Source organism: Aethalodelphis obliquidens, unplaced genomic scaffold (assembly GCF_003676395.1).
Source record: "Aethalodelphis obliquidens isolate GAN/ISIS:26980383/991018 unplaced genomic scaffold, ASM367639v1 scaffold2, whole genome shotgun sequence".
NCBI lineage: Eukaryota > Metazoa > Chordata > Mammalia > Artiodactyla > Delphinidae > Aethalodelphis > Aethalodelphis obliquidens.
The window spans coordinates 35,396,653-35,412,088 of NW_020837946.1; the positions used below are offsets into that span (position 1 = coordinate 35,396,653).

General features: G+C 39.7%; 1 long non-coding RNA gene across 1 annotated transcript in view; it reads left to right on the plus strand.

Annotated features, from left to right (window-relative positions):
- The first annotated feature begins 6,495 nt into the window (after nucleotides 1-6,495).
- Nucleotides 6,496-15,436, plus strand: part of LOC113629930 (uncharacterized) — a 45,021-nt gene continuing 36,080 nt past the window's right edge. The window contains exon 1 of the long non-coding RNA XR_003436760.1: nucleotides 6,496-6,841. This is a non-coding gene — a long non-coding RNA (uncharacterized LOC113629930). The remainder of the gene's footprint in view (nucleotides 6,842-15,436) is intronic.

Below are 15,436 nucleotides of genomic sequence, written 5' to 3' on the forward strand. Positions count from 1 at the left end.
GTGAACTTGAACAAATTACTTGACTTCCATGTGCCTTTATTTCCCTATCTGTAAAATGGAAACAATCATGTATTTGTATCATTTGGTTATGATAAGTGAACAAGCTAGTCTGTGAAAAATAGTGCGGAGCCTGGCACATAGGAAGCACTCAAATATTAGCCATTATCATCATTATTAGTATTATCAAGATTTTTAGGAGGAGATGAAATTACTTTGTATAGGACTGCTTTGAATAAAGAAGGAAGTTAAGGAAAGAAATCTCAGGACAAATTCCCCAGTCATTGATCCATGAACGCTCCAGGCATCAATAAATCCTGGGGAATAGGGATACTTTCGGTTTCTGGAAGAGCTAATGCAGAAAGAGAAGGGAAAAAAATACACAATGATGTGTTAAGTGGAAAGATGTAGCCAGATATAGACGGAGCAGTGGCTAAACCTTCCTGGAGGAAGTTAGGGAAGGAAGCATTTTCACAGGGAAAGAGCTGACTTGAGGTTTTGAAAGAATGGTTAGGAGGTGGCCAGGGGGATAAGGAGGTCCAAGGATGCTCCAGCAGAAGAACCAGTGTGTTTAAAGACACGCAAGCATGAAATAACAAGATAAAATCAGGAAACAGCAAATATTTGGTTCAATTTTAGGCTGCACAGAGGAGAACTGTTAGAAATGAAGCTGGAGGTGTTGGGCAAGAATTGGTTTATGAAAGGCTTATTGCCAAGCTGAAGAGTCTAGATTTTACCATTGTAAGCCAATATTCCCTAAACCCCATTCCCCAGATTCCTCGATCTGTTAATAGATATTCCATTAATACAATTCTTTGGCCCAATAAGTTGGAGAAATGTTTGGTCCAAAAAAATTGAACAGTTTTTCTTACAGTAGGATTTTCTAGAGCTATTGGTATACCGATAGGAGGATATAAAATGAAGCTTTCTCTAAACTGATTTGATTTTAGAATACTTTTCATACTGAGCAACTATTAATATCCAGTTCCAGAGAACAATGAAGAATTTTGAGGAGGGGAGTGACATGTGATCATATTTCATTTAGGGTTAGTATCTATGAGGGGGGAAGGTGTTTTGAGGGAATATATAATTTGTTCTTTAAGTATATAATTATTCTGATGTTGGGCACAAAAATATGTCACTTAATACTGAATTAATTCTTATTTACAAAGCATGGTGGTGCTTTGGAGGCCAGAATTACTTCCTGTAGGAAATTCATCAATGAAGTGGATGAATATTTAATAGAATTCTTGGATTACCCCATGCAGCCCATTGCTATACATATTTATACAGGTTGATAGAGCAACTTTGGAAAGCAGAGCTGCATGTCAACTCTAAAGATGTATAAAGCAGGATGAGCACAGGGTCTGTTCCACCTACTAACTGCATGGCCATGAACGAGCTATTTTATCTTTTTTAATTCCAAATTTCCTAACTTGTAGAGGACTGGGGTAATTCCTTCCTCAGGAAGTTGTTGTGTTGATAGGACAGTGTTAAAAGGACAATCTATGTGAATAATTAGTAAACACTGTAGGAAGATGGTGCACAGTGGGCACCAGTAACTGAATCTGACCTGTGCTTCCAGGGGTTCCCTCAGCAACCTGCCCACAAATTCTCCTCATGAAAAGAGCCCTTGCTCTTGGAGTTCACCTTAACTGCAGTTCACCCTAGGAGGCAGGAAGGAAGTTGGGGTGAGGGCACACCTTGGAGTGTCTTTGTAGTGCTCTAACCCCTTCTTGAGGCTAGAAGAAGGGGTCTGGGTCCCCAGCCCTGGTCTCCATGACCTTCTCTGGGCAGCTCTGTCGTGGTGATCAGTTTAGGGGGAAAAGGTATGGACAGAAAATCAGATGATTCAGATGCTTTTACAAGCTCCCCGAGCACTGTAAGCTCGAGTTCTCTCTCTAACGTTTGATGTTGTGACTGGCTATGGTCGAATTATAAACTATCAAAACCTTTTACAGAGTTTTCTCTTTTCCATGCCCTGTTCCATCTCAAAAGCCCCCCAGTCACCACAGTGGCTGCCTTTGTTTCTCTTATCTTTTCATTTAGATGGATTTCTGCCAGGGGCGGTAGGTCATAATAATGGGCTGAGAATAATAAAATAAACCAAGTTGTCTTGAAATGCAATAGTGATGCTTGGCAGTTATAATATTTCTGAACTTAGCTGTCAAGCTAAGAAGTGAAAAAAAAAAGTGAAAGAATCAAAATGCATTTCCCTCTTATATAGCAGTGGTTTTTCCACCCTCAGACGTACCTTCGGGAGGTAATGTGGTCTCTCCCCAGCAGGGGGCAGTGTTCATCTTTAAATGATGTGTTCATGGCCAGCCCAGCCCTCAGAGCCCTCAAACCCTCGTGTCCAAGAATTCCACGCCCTCCAGAGCAAACATTCGAGGTTCTTCCTAAACACAAATTTCCTAAATACAAATCTTATGGTTTGGTAGGTCTAGATTCATTCTGAGTTCTGAGATTAAAACAAAAGCACTTCCATAAAACGGAACGTCAAAGCCTTTATGACAACATGCAGCCTTATCCATTGTGAATAATATTTTCATCATTTGGAGTTGTTGAGATGGTCCCAGAGTAACTGAAAATCATTCTAGTATTACCGTGGTAGCTAAACTGGGTTTTCTGTTTGGGCTTGATTTTGTTTATTGTAGTCACCCCGAGGCTGTTCAAATAAGCAAGAGACAAACGAAACAACTTGCTACCGTTCAGCCAGTCCAAGCCCTCAGCTGAGGCCTCTTTATTCTTGCAAAGAAGCATATACTAGTTTCTCAGAGCAGAAGTGAATCGATCACCTGCGGTAACTTGGATTTTGAACGAAAGGACTAGAATCAGGATAGTTGCAAGTCAACTTTCAACAAATTATATAATATATGACAAACCCAATAAAAGTCTTGCCCATAAAACCTCTTCTGAAAGTAAAAACTGGCAGCATGCATATGTCTGCCTCTCCCTGCTTTAGCCCCTGATAACTCTGCGACTCCGAAGTGGTAGGGGGTAGGTAAAGAGGGAAGCTCATCTGCTCTCTAGTGGCCTTGAGGAACTAGCGTTGAAGAAGGTGGGTGAAGTCAAAGGGTTAAAGTAGCCACACTGCTTCAAATCCCGATACCTTACTTAAAACACATAGTCTCTATTTTTATTTAAAGAAGAAACACACATTTTAAGGAAACGTTAAGGATTATTTTTCCAAGGTCTTGAAGAATTTTGCTTTTTTCTACCTTCTAAGACATGGCTTCTAGTAATTTTCTCATACAATTTGTGCTTCCTGTGACTGATAGTTTATTGCAATGCCTGACACATTTTATGGTGCTATTACAAAAGTTAACTGAGATATATGAGAATGGTGTGTTTTTGTTGTTGTTGCTTGAATTTTATTTTTTATACAGCAAAATTTTTTATAAAATTTTGAATTTTATTTTTTTATATTAGTTATCCATTCTATACACATCAGTGTATACATGTCAATCCCTGTCTCCCAATTCATCCCACCACCACCACGCCCCCACGGCTTTCCCCGCTTGGTGTCCATACATTTGTTCTCTACATCTGTGTCTCTATTTCTGCCATGCAAACCCGTTGAGAAGGGTGTGTTTACAAAGACTGTGCAATCCTCTAAATTAATAGAAACAAAGTTCCTTTGGAAGAGTTAAGTGGGTTTTAAGCTACAGTATCCAGAGAGAGAGAGACAGACAGACAGACAGACAGAGAATTTAGCCCTTCAATTCTTCACTTTTGCTTTTCTCAGTTGCCATCATTTATAGTTGAACTCAATGTGTACACTAAGGCAGCTGTGTGTTGAAACCAATTTCCATAAGAGTTAAGGAATTTAAAGCTCTGAGATTTTTGGACTTTGAGAAACACAGATTGAATCATTTGACCTTGAATTATAATGACAATCCCCTGTTTCAGCATAAAGGCTGCATATGTACATGTTTAATGAATAAGACCCTTAAGGTTTACAAAAAAAGCAACACCCTAGATTTATATATTCCATTAAACACGATCTTCACAGGCTAATTAGTTAGTAATTTCACCCTTGCCTATAATATAAACCATTTTACGCTCAATAATAATAAAATCTATGTAAACCAGGCTCTTTATTAATAAACATTATGTGCTTCTGGCTTTCAAATAAAATAATGCTTCACGTGCTTTTCTCTCCATCATGCCTAGACTAATCACACAGTAAAAATCAAACAAGTAAAATAGTGGTTTTTATCTCCTGCTGTAGAAAAACAATAGAGACCATGTCAAGGGCTTAAGAATGAAACGTGAACTAAAGAAGGCTGGGACGGAGAACAGAAGACTCCAAATCCTTATTTCAGTGTTTGGAATCAAGATACTTTTAGGCTCTTAAGATTATTCAAAATATGTTTTTGACTAATGAGCCGACATCAGTGGAATCACGGATGAGGGAAACAGCTCCGAATCTCCCTTGCTCATCATATCCCCCTGACCTATGAGATCGAGGGAGGTGCTAAGTGGAACCGGCCTGTGGCCCGTCCTGTGAGTCTGTATTCTGAGGCAGCTGCTGCCTTCTGAGGCAACTCCTTCATGGACCATAAGCACAGGAAAACTTCTGTTTCAGTTACAAGTATCATGCCAGCTGAGCTAATCAACATTTTATTAAAATCTTCTAACAGAAAGGCTCCAGTCTGTGGAACGTGCCTTACCCTAGGATCTTAGCTACTGGTAATAGGTCACACCCAGGCTTTGCTTTACAGGGCCCATGGAAAAATGAAAACTCGGGGCCCTTTGTTCAAAAGTTATTAAGAATTTCAAGAAGACGACAACAGAGCATAAAACCATGTAAGTGTGAGGCCCGTGAAACTGCCCAGGTTGACCTTCATGAAGCTGCCTCTGCACCGGGCAGACCACAGTCCCTTGTCCTCCACACAGAATTTATTTCTCTTACATTGTCCATCTCCCTAGGAGGTAACATGTTTTAATCAGTACAAGAAGTCTGGTCATTTTAGAGCCAATATGGAATTTTCGATAGGATAATTCCAGATAACCTTCCTTTTGATGTTATATCTAGTATAAATTGTGACTATTTGGAGAGCTCTGGAAAAATAAAATATATGTTGACAAATGAAAATGTCTTTGCTGGGATATATATTATTTCAAATTTAAAAGCATCTGGGGCACTGGGAACTTCTGGTCGTACCATGAAGGCTCCTATCTGAAGTGTCTTTCTGTTAAGTCGTAGTAACAAAATAATGATGGCAAATATTCTTTGAGTGATTACTAGGTGCTTTACATGTATTCATCCATTACTCCACCAAACAAGCCACCCCTTAAGATGGGTAGTATTATGTCCAAATTTTGGACTGGTGACAGAGAGCAGTTAAGTAGCTCACTCTAGGTCACAAAGATGGTAAGTGACAGAGCTGCGATTTCATCCCAGGTAGTCTTGTTTCCAAAGTCCGTACCCTTAACCACTATATCACAGCTCTTGGAGTGGGTGGAGGACATGGAGAGTGAAGTTACTGTTTTGGAAGTTTGTTCCATGACAATTCAGGCACTGTGCTTCCGCAATCCTGCAGCCAATTACCTTCTGCCAGACAGTCCTATTTCTCTGTGTCTACGGTGGTGAGCATTCGTTCCACTGTAGGGCTGTACAGGCAGACAACACAGGGCCCCTAGGACGACTGAACTGAAATAATCCATTTAATCAAACAATGATTCAACTTAGTCAAATAACCAATTTCGCTGACTGTTTATTTGACTTGGTTGATTGGTTGTCTGAATTGAGTGAATGGGCAGCTGAGTCTTTTGGGGCAGTGTAGACACAGCCTTTGATTGAAGTGATGCCACTGCTGTGATGCTGAGTGACACTAGTCAAGTTCTTCCTGTAAAAATCAACATTACCGGGCTTGACTCTGTGGAAGGGGCATTTGCTTCTTTCCTAATCAAATCTAAGCAAGTAAAAATGTTGTTATTCCTCTGTGAAGGCAGCTAGATGGATTAAATAATGGACTGAATTAGTAAAACAGAGGTAAAGACAAAATAAAGAACAAAAGGCATACTGCTGTTTATACCTTTATGGAAGAATGCTGCTGATAATACTGGAAAGATTTTCTTCTATTTAGAAAGTCAAGCTTAGTATCCACATTTGTAAATTCTAAAGCCAGTGAGCAAATCAGGTATCCCGCACGGTTCTGGAAGAACAAGTTGGAGGCCAGAGGGCAAGCTGGTATTTGTTTAAGGTTGACTAAGGCAGGTAAATGACCCAAGGAGGCTCATGGAAGCATGGCAGAACACTGAAAACCTGAGGAATGTTTTTAAGTGTCGGGTGGATAGTCTCCTTGCTCTGTAAAGATCTGCAGGATGATTTCACTTACATGCATGTATCTCTTTATCACTGTTAAATATTTACAGATCAATGTTTGAGTGCCTGCGGGCTTGGGGAGCTTTACTTATCAAAAATCACTTTTTAAAAGGCAGTTAACACTGGAGCTGGTGGAAGGATGAAAATGCCATCTGTCCCATTTGCTTCCCAATAGTCTCAAAGCTCTTCCGGGTTGGCGCTGGCTATTCCAATGACTTTGCTGGGCAGGAAATCTTAGACGATTCATTCTGAATGAATTCAAAGCTGTGAAAGGAAAGGCTGTTAGAAGGTAGTGTGCATAGTCAAATAATAGATGTGTCCACTGTCACAGGTGAGTCTCTGTTTGAGAGAAAAATAGATGCCAGTTATTCCGAGGTTGCTTTATTCATTCATAAATATGAAACAGATAATTATTGAGTGCCTTCTTTCTGTCTAGAGCTATGCTAGGAACCACAATGAAGCTGTGAATGTGGCAGACAAGAATGGTGCCTACACAAAGCTTCAATTTTGGTAAGAGAAGAACACACAAATATGGTATCTGGATACATACATTTTCACTAACAAACAAGAACCCTTTCACTTGTAAATGTTCAATGTTCTTAGCCCATTTCTATGAAAGAAGCTTTTACCTGAGGGGCAGATGCAAATGCTTCCTGTGCATCACTAAAGATGTGTCTTTTAGGGAAGATGTGTTTTTTAGGGAAAAACCAAGGAAGCATGGAATAGACTCCTATAATTAAGCTGTAAACATTAATTTGTTGTACACACGTTTAAAAAAAAAAGCAGAGTCACATTCACTGTTGGATAAGTCAAACCAACCGTTTACTCTGTAAAATACTTTTGTGTACGAAGGATCTCATAAAGCTGAACACTTAGTCTATTTCGTGAATGTTGGCGGGCTTGCACCAAAGCACAGCGTAATTGATGCGGCACGTGGGTTTCCTCCACACCTTTCCCAACGTTCGATGGATTGACAGGTCAAAGTTGGGATTATGTTTTTCATCCCTTGAGCCAATTGTCCTTGAAAAGTCAAGCTTTTCTTAGAGTTTCTGTGTTGCTAACCACTAGGATAATCTCATATGTAGGACTGATTTCCCTGAGAAGTAATCAGTTTTTCAAAAGTTAGTGGTTTTGTGTAATTGACTATTTAACTAAGTTTAAGAACGTTCCAGTTGCTTGTTAGCCTTGATGGAAGTCTAAGACACCTTTGTACTTAGTACCTGGAGAGGATGAATGACCAGGCAGAGATTTTGTATTGGCCTCATTTCTCCCGCTGTCTATCAAACATTTGGGGTTTGGCAAATTCTTTTAGTATATTTTGCCAAGTACTTTCCCCATAATTTTTAAAAACCATGTATATTTCAAAAGAAATTTAATCTACATATCTCTGGTTCATTTACACTTAGGTCATCAGAATGTTATTTTACTGGAGATCTTTCATTATCTAGGAGGTTGGTGAATCCTCCAGCAAACTCTATCTCTTTTTCTGTCACAATTTCTGAGAATAAGCAAAATTTGAACTTTACAATTCCGTATTCTCAGGAACCAATCATTATGGGTGCTGTTTGAAATACCAATGTGTTCACAGCCTTTGATGATGGTGTGTCATCCAACTTTGTTGGGCTCAGAGTAAAAATAAGAAAAATAATTTGATTTTAGGATAAGGTAACTTTTAAGATAAGTATCAACTCTAAAAGGAGATTTTCTGAAAAGGGATATTTGGGGAAGTGTGATACTCTCCAATATCCCACTTAATATATAATCATTAGTAATTGATTAAAAATATTGGTTGATGCCAGTCTAGCTGGAATCATTTGTGATTCATTTGAATCCTAGAGTTAAAGGAATTAAAAATTTGGAAGCTTTTTGCCTCTATCTAAGGGTACCTTAAATTTGCTTCTGAGAACCTCTGCAGTAAATGTTGCATGTTTTAAGGAAGCAAAATTGCTAATCTGAGTCCTAAAAAGCAATTTCAGCATGCACCAGTAAGAGCTACTGGAGACTCTTTGGCTTTGAATAAGAAACCTGGCTTTCCACACATGCTTCTCCACCCCCGACCCCCAACATCTTTGTGTGATTTGGGGATAATTTGTAAAACCCCTCTAGAAGGGAAACGGTGTAGGGTGATGGATGTTACCTAGACTTATTGTGCTGATCATTTCACAATATATACAAATATTGAATCATTACTTTGTACTCCTGAAACCAATATAATGTTATATGTCAAACATGCCTCCATAAAGTTTTTTTTAAATATATAAAACTCCTCTAGAATTGGGTTTCCCTGTGTAAAATTGCACATTTACACAAGCCTGGGAACCAGGCTTGCACTACTTATTTGAAGGTATTTTTCAGGATAAAATGAAATAATAAATAAGAAGTATTTTAAAATCTTTAAATATGAAGCATACTCTACAATGGTACTTAAACTATTCTTGGTGAAAGACAGTTTTTTTTCCTTCAGTCCATTGTGGGTTGAAACTTTTATAAAATACAATAAAAATGAATTGCTAGAAAAGTGAAATAAAAACCATTCAAGGGCTTCCCTGGTGGCGCAGTGGTTGAGAGTCCGCCTGCTGAGGCAGGGGACATGGGTTCGTGCCCCGGTCCGGGAAGATCCCACATGCCGCAGAGCAGCTGGGCCCGTGAGCCATGGCCGCTGAGCCTGCACTTTTGGAGCCTGTGCTCCGCAACGGGAGAGGCCACAACAGTAAGAGGCCCGCGTACCGCAAAAAAAAAAAAAAAAAAAAAACCATGCAAAAATATAAGTGCAATTGTAAGAACTACTAGATCCAATAAACATAGAATTACTCTATTAAACTGGTATAAAAGTAAATGAAATAAAAAAGACATAGAAAAATATAAGCACAATCGTAAGAAATATTTGCCCCATAAACAGAAAATTACTCTTGTTAAATTGGTATAAAACTTTCTAAATTCTTTCTCTTGATTTCAATTCCTATCTCATCACATGGGGTAACAAACAGCTCATAGCCTAGCATTGGTCCATGGACCACACTTAGAGTATCTGTGCTTTGGCAAACAGAGCAGGGAGAATCTGCCTGTCATTATTGTTCTAGGGGCGTGCTTCTTTCAGCACCCGACAATGATGGTTCCTAACTTCATGTCATGTTGTGGTTTTGAATTACAACCTCTCTTCCTGCTTTCCTAGGTAAAGTTGCTCCATTTACCAGACATATTTCTGAGCAGTATTTCACATTAAAATTTTCAGTGATGATCTTTTGGCTTCATGCTTTGGCAACCTCTTTGATTCTGCCATTTCCCTTATCTAGTTCCCATGACTTTTACTTCTGAGACATCTCTTTTCTCTTCTCTCTTCCTATGGCTACCCTCCTGGGCAGGTCTCCTTCTCAGACCATTACCAGCCTCTGTCCAGTCTAAGGTCCTCTTCACACTCATTCCTCAGCTACATCCTTAATAAGATCAATCCCATGCTCACAAACCTTCTAAGGCTCCCTGTTGTTTGTCAAATTAAACACTGCCTGTCTTACTCTTTCCCGCCTTTTAGCCTCTTCTCAAGCTGCCCTCTTAGCTTAAAATATCCCCCAGCTCCAAAATCCTGACACTTGCATCCTGCCCATCTTTCCAAGCTTACACCAAACACCATCTTCCCCGAGATGCCATTGCTGGTGGGTGTGCTCTGTCCTTCCCTGTGGACAGCCTATACCCCTCACCTGACACAGATACTGTTTTGCCCAGCACAGTTTTGTGGATTAGACTGAACAACTTCCCTCTGCTCTCCCCAACCCTAACACAATTATGGACAATTTGAAGTGAGGGCCAGGCCTTCTTAATCTTCTAAATTAAAAAGTTATCAATTACTGAGTAACACATAAATTCCCTTTGCCACAAAAATAAAAGGTCAACCATCATGAAGACGGTTAATTTTCCCTTAATACCTACTCAGTTTCTTGGGTAACCATGATCATGTGTTTGCTCATTTGGAGTGCATTTTTTAAGACCTTTCAATTTTTTATGTATTTAGATATTATATGACAGTTGCAGTAGCTTTATTTTTTGTGTACATGCCAAGACCTATGTTAAGTGTTAGCTGTTATTACTTTTGCTCTGTGGTTTGTCCTTTTCATTCAGTAATCTGTCTTGGAGGCCCGGTCATGTCAGTACCCAGAGCTCTATCTCACTTGGTAACTGCCCCACAGCATAATAGGAATGGATGTTTACTTTTCTGTTATTACAAATACCTGTGTCTCTCTTTTCTAGAACCTAGCACAGTGCCTTGCACATGTGAGTACTTGATAAATATTTGTGGAATTGACCAAACCGAGGAGTTCCTAAATTCCTTTGACCTGTTAACATTTCATTTAAGAGATTAGGAATAATAACCACTTGAGGCAGGCTAAAGGAATTTCCTTGAGGACAACTCAGATTTGGACTTCACAATTAGGGTGAAATGTGAAAAACATAAAGGAGGGTTTCAATAAAGCTAATGAAGATTAGAGAAGTAGAAAATAAGGGCGAGGAAGAAAGGCTAAAATGAGGCTGACAGTGAACTTGAGAATAGTCTTCCTATGTGAAGATCATTGTTCTCTCGCTACAAAGACAGAAGCAGGAGAGGACTGTGAACACGTTAAGCTGATTTAGCATGAGAATTCTTAGATCAGGATAACTAGATTCCCCCTCCTGGAGACTTGTGAGAGCAATCTGTTTCTCCTCTCTAGGAAGAGTATGGCAGTGGTCTTGTCTAATAGCAAGGGGCTGGAATAGATGACTTGTCAGGATATTTCCTGATGGAGAACTAAGTTAATAATTATCTTTAAGCCCTTAGCTTATGCTATTATAATTGGTTTAGCAAATTTAAAATTCCTAGGGGGCACTATTTTTGGGTTAATGACTGGGAAAAATGTGAGGGTCCAAGTCATCTATTTAATTGCATTGTTCCTAACGTTTTTTCCTTCACCTTTTAATTGTCTTTCTCTGGAAATAAATTCTTTCAGGTAGGTTGGTGGTTGAAGTTTGCCTTTTAAGTCTTTCATCTTCATTTAGGCTACAATTCCATCAGCGTCAGTAGATCATGAACTGAGTCATGGATGGACTTTGAATGTAGACCTAATTCTGGAAATATATATTCATGTGTCAGACCTGTGTCCTTTAATAGGATCATTTAAGTTATTCCCTGTATATTCAAATTTTCATTTTCCAAACACCACGTATTGCATCATTTCATCCCAGAGTAGTTGACTAGGCAGAAGTGAAGCTTGTTTCCTCAGTGGCCTTGACTGGTCTCCTTAGCCCTCAATGTTGTAAAATCTACCCTCCTTTTTAACAATAGCTGCTTCTTAACGCCTTTCTCTTTTTAGTCCTTCCCTGATCATCTGAAGAGACAAACTGAATGCTAGGGTTTGTACTTTTAGCAATTGTTAGTGTAGGGCTGTTAGAAACTGGGAAATCAGAACACATTAATCAATCATGTCCTGCTGTTCATTTATTGTCACCCTGAGTATTAAAACTGATAAGTTATGATTGAGGCTTAAATTTTCTTTTGAGGTAGAAAGCGACTTGTGGTTCCATATTATTAAATGAGGGGTTCAGTACACCTTCAACGTGATCAAATTATAGATCAGATTCAATCATGATCATGGCAGTAATTCCTCGTGTCTCTAATACCTACTCTTCTTTTGTGCTTTCCCTCTCCCGTTTTTATTGTTTAAATAGCAGCCTGGAACACATTTTATAGATAAAAGTAGTAAAGTTCTTTATGACTTTTCCCTTAGAAGCAATGTTACCACAAAGGTTTTGATTCTTGGTTGTTATGCAACTTAAAAAAAAATTATCTTAAAGATCTTTTCTAATAGATTGTAAATGGTTTATAGTAAGCAGGGAAGAGGGGATTAGAATCTTGATAGTTGAAGTGAGAATTCTTCTCAGGTTGAGACTATCCCCAAAAGGAAACTAGTTTAAATAAGATTCCAGGGTAAAAGGTAAGCCCCTAAGGGCAGGGCTTGCTGAAGGAGGAAAGTAGATAATGAAACTGTCCTACTAAGAAAAAATAGGAATGAGAAGGTATTAAAGGGAAAAGAGAGATATGATGGCCAAGCCACATGAGAATGTGGCTGAAGAACTTAAGAAAAGGAATTTCTCTGGAGACACAGATGTAGAGAACAAACATATGGACACCAAGGGGGGAAAAGGGGGCTGGTGGGATGAATTGGGAGATTGGGATTGACATATATACACCAATATGTACAAAATAGATAACTAATAAGAACCTGCTGTATAGCACAGGGAACTCCACTTCGCTGTGCAGTAGAAACTAACACAACACTGAAAAACAGCTATATCCCAATTTAAAAAAAAAAAAGAGAGAAAAAGAATTTCTCATATTCAATTTAAAGGAATTTCCCTCCTATGTTCAAAGCCACCCCCACCATTATTGATAATCCAATAAAATCTCTTACTTATGTTAGAACTTTGTGAGAGTGGTTGTTTTTGATTGAAGAACTAGGCCAAATTTTGTTTCTGGATCCACAAGGTATAAGGGAAAGAACAAGCAGTGAGAATTCATGAACTGAATTAATTCAGTGCAGCTTACCCAGCTCTCTCACCCCATTCTAAGAATTTGCAGAAGCCCTGGGGAGGGATTGGATTCCCCAGGACATGGAATTGGGATTTTAGCAAATTATATCTTTATCTTAAAGAACAGGAAGACTTCAATCCAGGTTACAATTGTTTATACTATGTAGTACAAAGCTTTCTGAAATAGATAAGATCCAATTAAAGGAATAACATAGTGTATGCCGTTGAGTCGTGACCACCACCCCCCAAAAGATATATCTACCTGAAGCCATAAATATAACCTTGTTTAGAAAAAGGGTCTTTGCAGATGTAACTAAGTTAGCAATCTCAAGATGAGATCAACCTAAATTACATTGGATCCTAAATCCAATGACATATGAGGAGAGATGGGGAAAGATACAGAGGAGAAGCCATGTGAAGACAGAAGCAGAGATTGGAGGGATGCCACCACAAGCTGTGAAGCACCTGGAGCCACCAGAAGTAGAAGAGGCAAAGGAGGATTCTCCCCTAGAGTCTTTGGAGGGATTGCAGCTCTGCCAACACCTTTCTTTTGGATTGCTCCCCTCCAGGATAATAAGAGAATAAATTTCTGCTGTATTAAGCCACACAGTTTGTGGTAATTTGTTATGGCAGCCCTAGGAAACTAATACCCATAGTAAGTCACCAACTAGATTCAATTTTGTATTGTCCTATAAAGTTCTCCTCCTCATCAATCTTGCCTAATTTTTCCTGCAAAGGAATCAAGTACTCAAGGACAGCTTCACTGGCATCACATAACTCAACAATTCCTTGGAAACGTTAGGCCATTTTTGCAGGAGAATTAAGAGAAATTTTTTTTAATTAATTAATTTATTTTTGACTGCATTGGGTCTTCGTTGCTGCACGCAGGCTTTCTCTAGTTGCGGCGAGCGGGGGCTACTCTTTGTTGCGGTGCGCGGGCTTCTCATTGCGGTGGCTTCTCTTGTTGCGAGCATGGGCTCTAGGCGCGTGGGCTTCAGTAGTTGTGGCATGCGGGCCCCGTAGTTGTGGCTCGCGGGCTCTAGAGCGCAGGCTCAGTAGTTGTGGCTCACGGGCTTAGTTGCTCTGCGGCATGTGGGATCTTCCCGGATCAGGGCTCAAACCCATGTCCCCTGCATTGGTAGGCAAATTCTTAACCACTAAAGCCAGGGAAGCCCCTAAGAGAATGTTTTGAGCAATGAATGCAGGGATGATGGTGTTGCCGCAGCCTTTGTCGCCCGCCTATTTCCCATGGCAGAGTTGGCAGAGGAACATAGGAGAAGCAAGTCGTGGATCTTCTGGGCTGCATTTGTAACTGGGATCTTGTTCTTTGAAAATGATTGGACAGAGGTATTTATGCGCTGATGATGACAAGTGCTGGAATGAATAAAGAGGGTGTAATTCGTCAGGCCGTGGAAGTACAGGTTCCTCTTTGAATAGCTCTAAATCAAGTCTTGTCCTCCTTGCCCTCATTATCTCATAGGAAGGAGCTCTGCTAATCAGTTGTGCCTGCATTCCCCCTGAAATTTAAATTTTCTCTTAGTAGAAATGTGCTTTTATGAAGACTTGGAAGTAGTCTTTGTTGGTTGTAATATTTTTCGATGAAAACAGCAAAGGCTTTGGCATGTCCAAGGAAGCAAAAACATCTCTCCTTGTAATGTGACCATTTGCTCTTCGGAGAGTCTATGGCTTTTGAACAATTCTAAAGAAATATTGGATAAAGATGAGAAAAAAAACCAAACCCATAAGGATAGAAGTTTGGGAAGCAAAGGTACAGGATATACAAAAACAACTTTATAAAAACACCTTCCTGTCAATGGGAAGTTGAAATATTTGTGATACAGATTGTCATTTCTTTGATAACTGAGATAGTTTCTTCTATAGCTTCTAAATCATTTTGTGTTCCACAGCCCCTAGACTAATGAGGCACTTGAACGAATGAGTGGATGAATGAATGAATGAGAATGTATTGATATTAAGGACACAAACTAAATTTATATTCTCTGTTGCTCTTTGCGCTAAGAGGTTTGTTCTTCCTTCCTTCTTTCCCTCCCTCCCTCCCTCCCTTCTTTCTTTCCCTCCCTCCCTTCTTTCCCTCCCTTCCTCCCTCCCTTCCTTCCTTCCCTCCCTCCCTTCCTTTCCTCCCTCCCTCCCTCCCTTCCTTCCTCCCTCCCTTCCATCCTTCCTTCCTTCCTTCCTTCCTTCCCTCCCTCCCTTCCTTCCTTCCTTCCTTTCCTTTTCGCTTATTTCTGGATTCCTGGCAAGTTTCCACACGAGGAAGATTGCACAAGGAAAGACACTCGTCCCTCTGACACCTCACGCCAGAGAAAAAGCAGAGCTGTTCCAAGGCACAGCAAACTACAGGAGCCAGAACTTTGCAGAGCCCTTAATTAGGGTCAGAGTGACCTTAGCCATTTCTCTTTTCTGCCTCTTTTGAACCATAGCTACCTACTTGTTGCTTTCCTTCAAACAGGATTTTATACTTACATTTATCCAGGAATTATCTAGGAAACTGCTAATTTTATTTGTCCCTTCAGCCTGTTATTTCAGGTT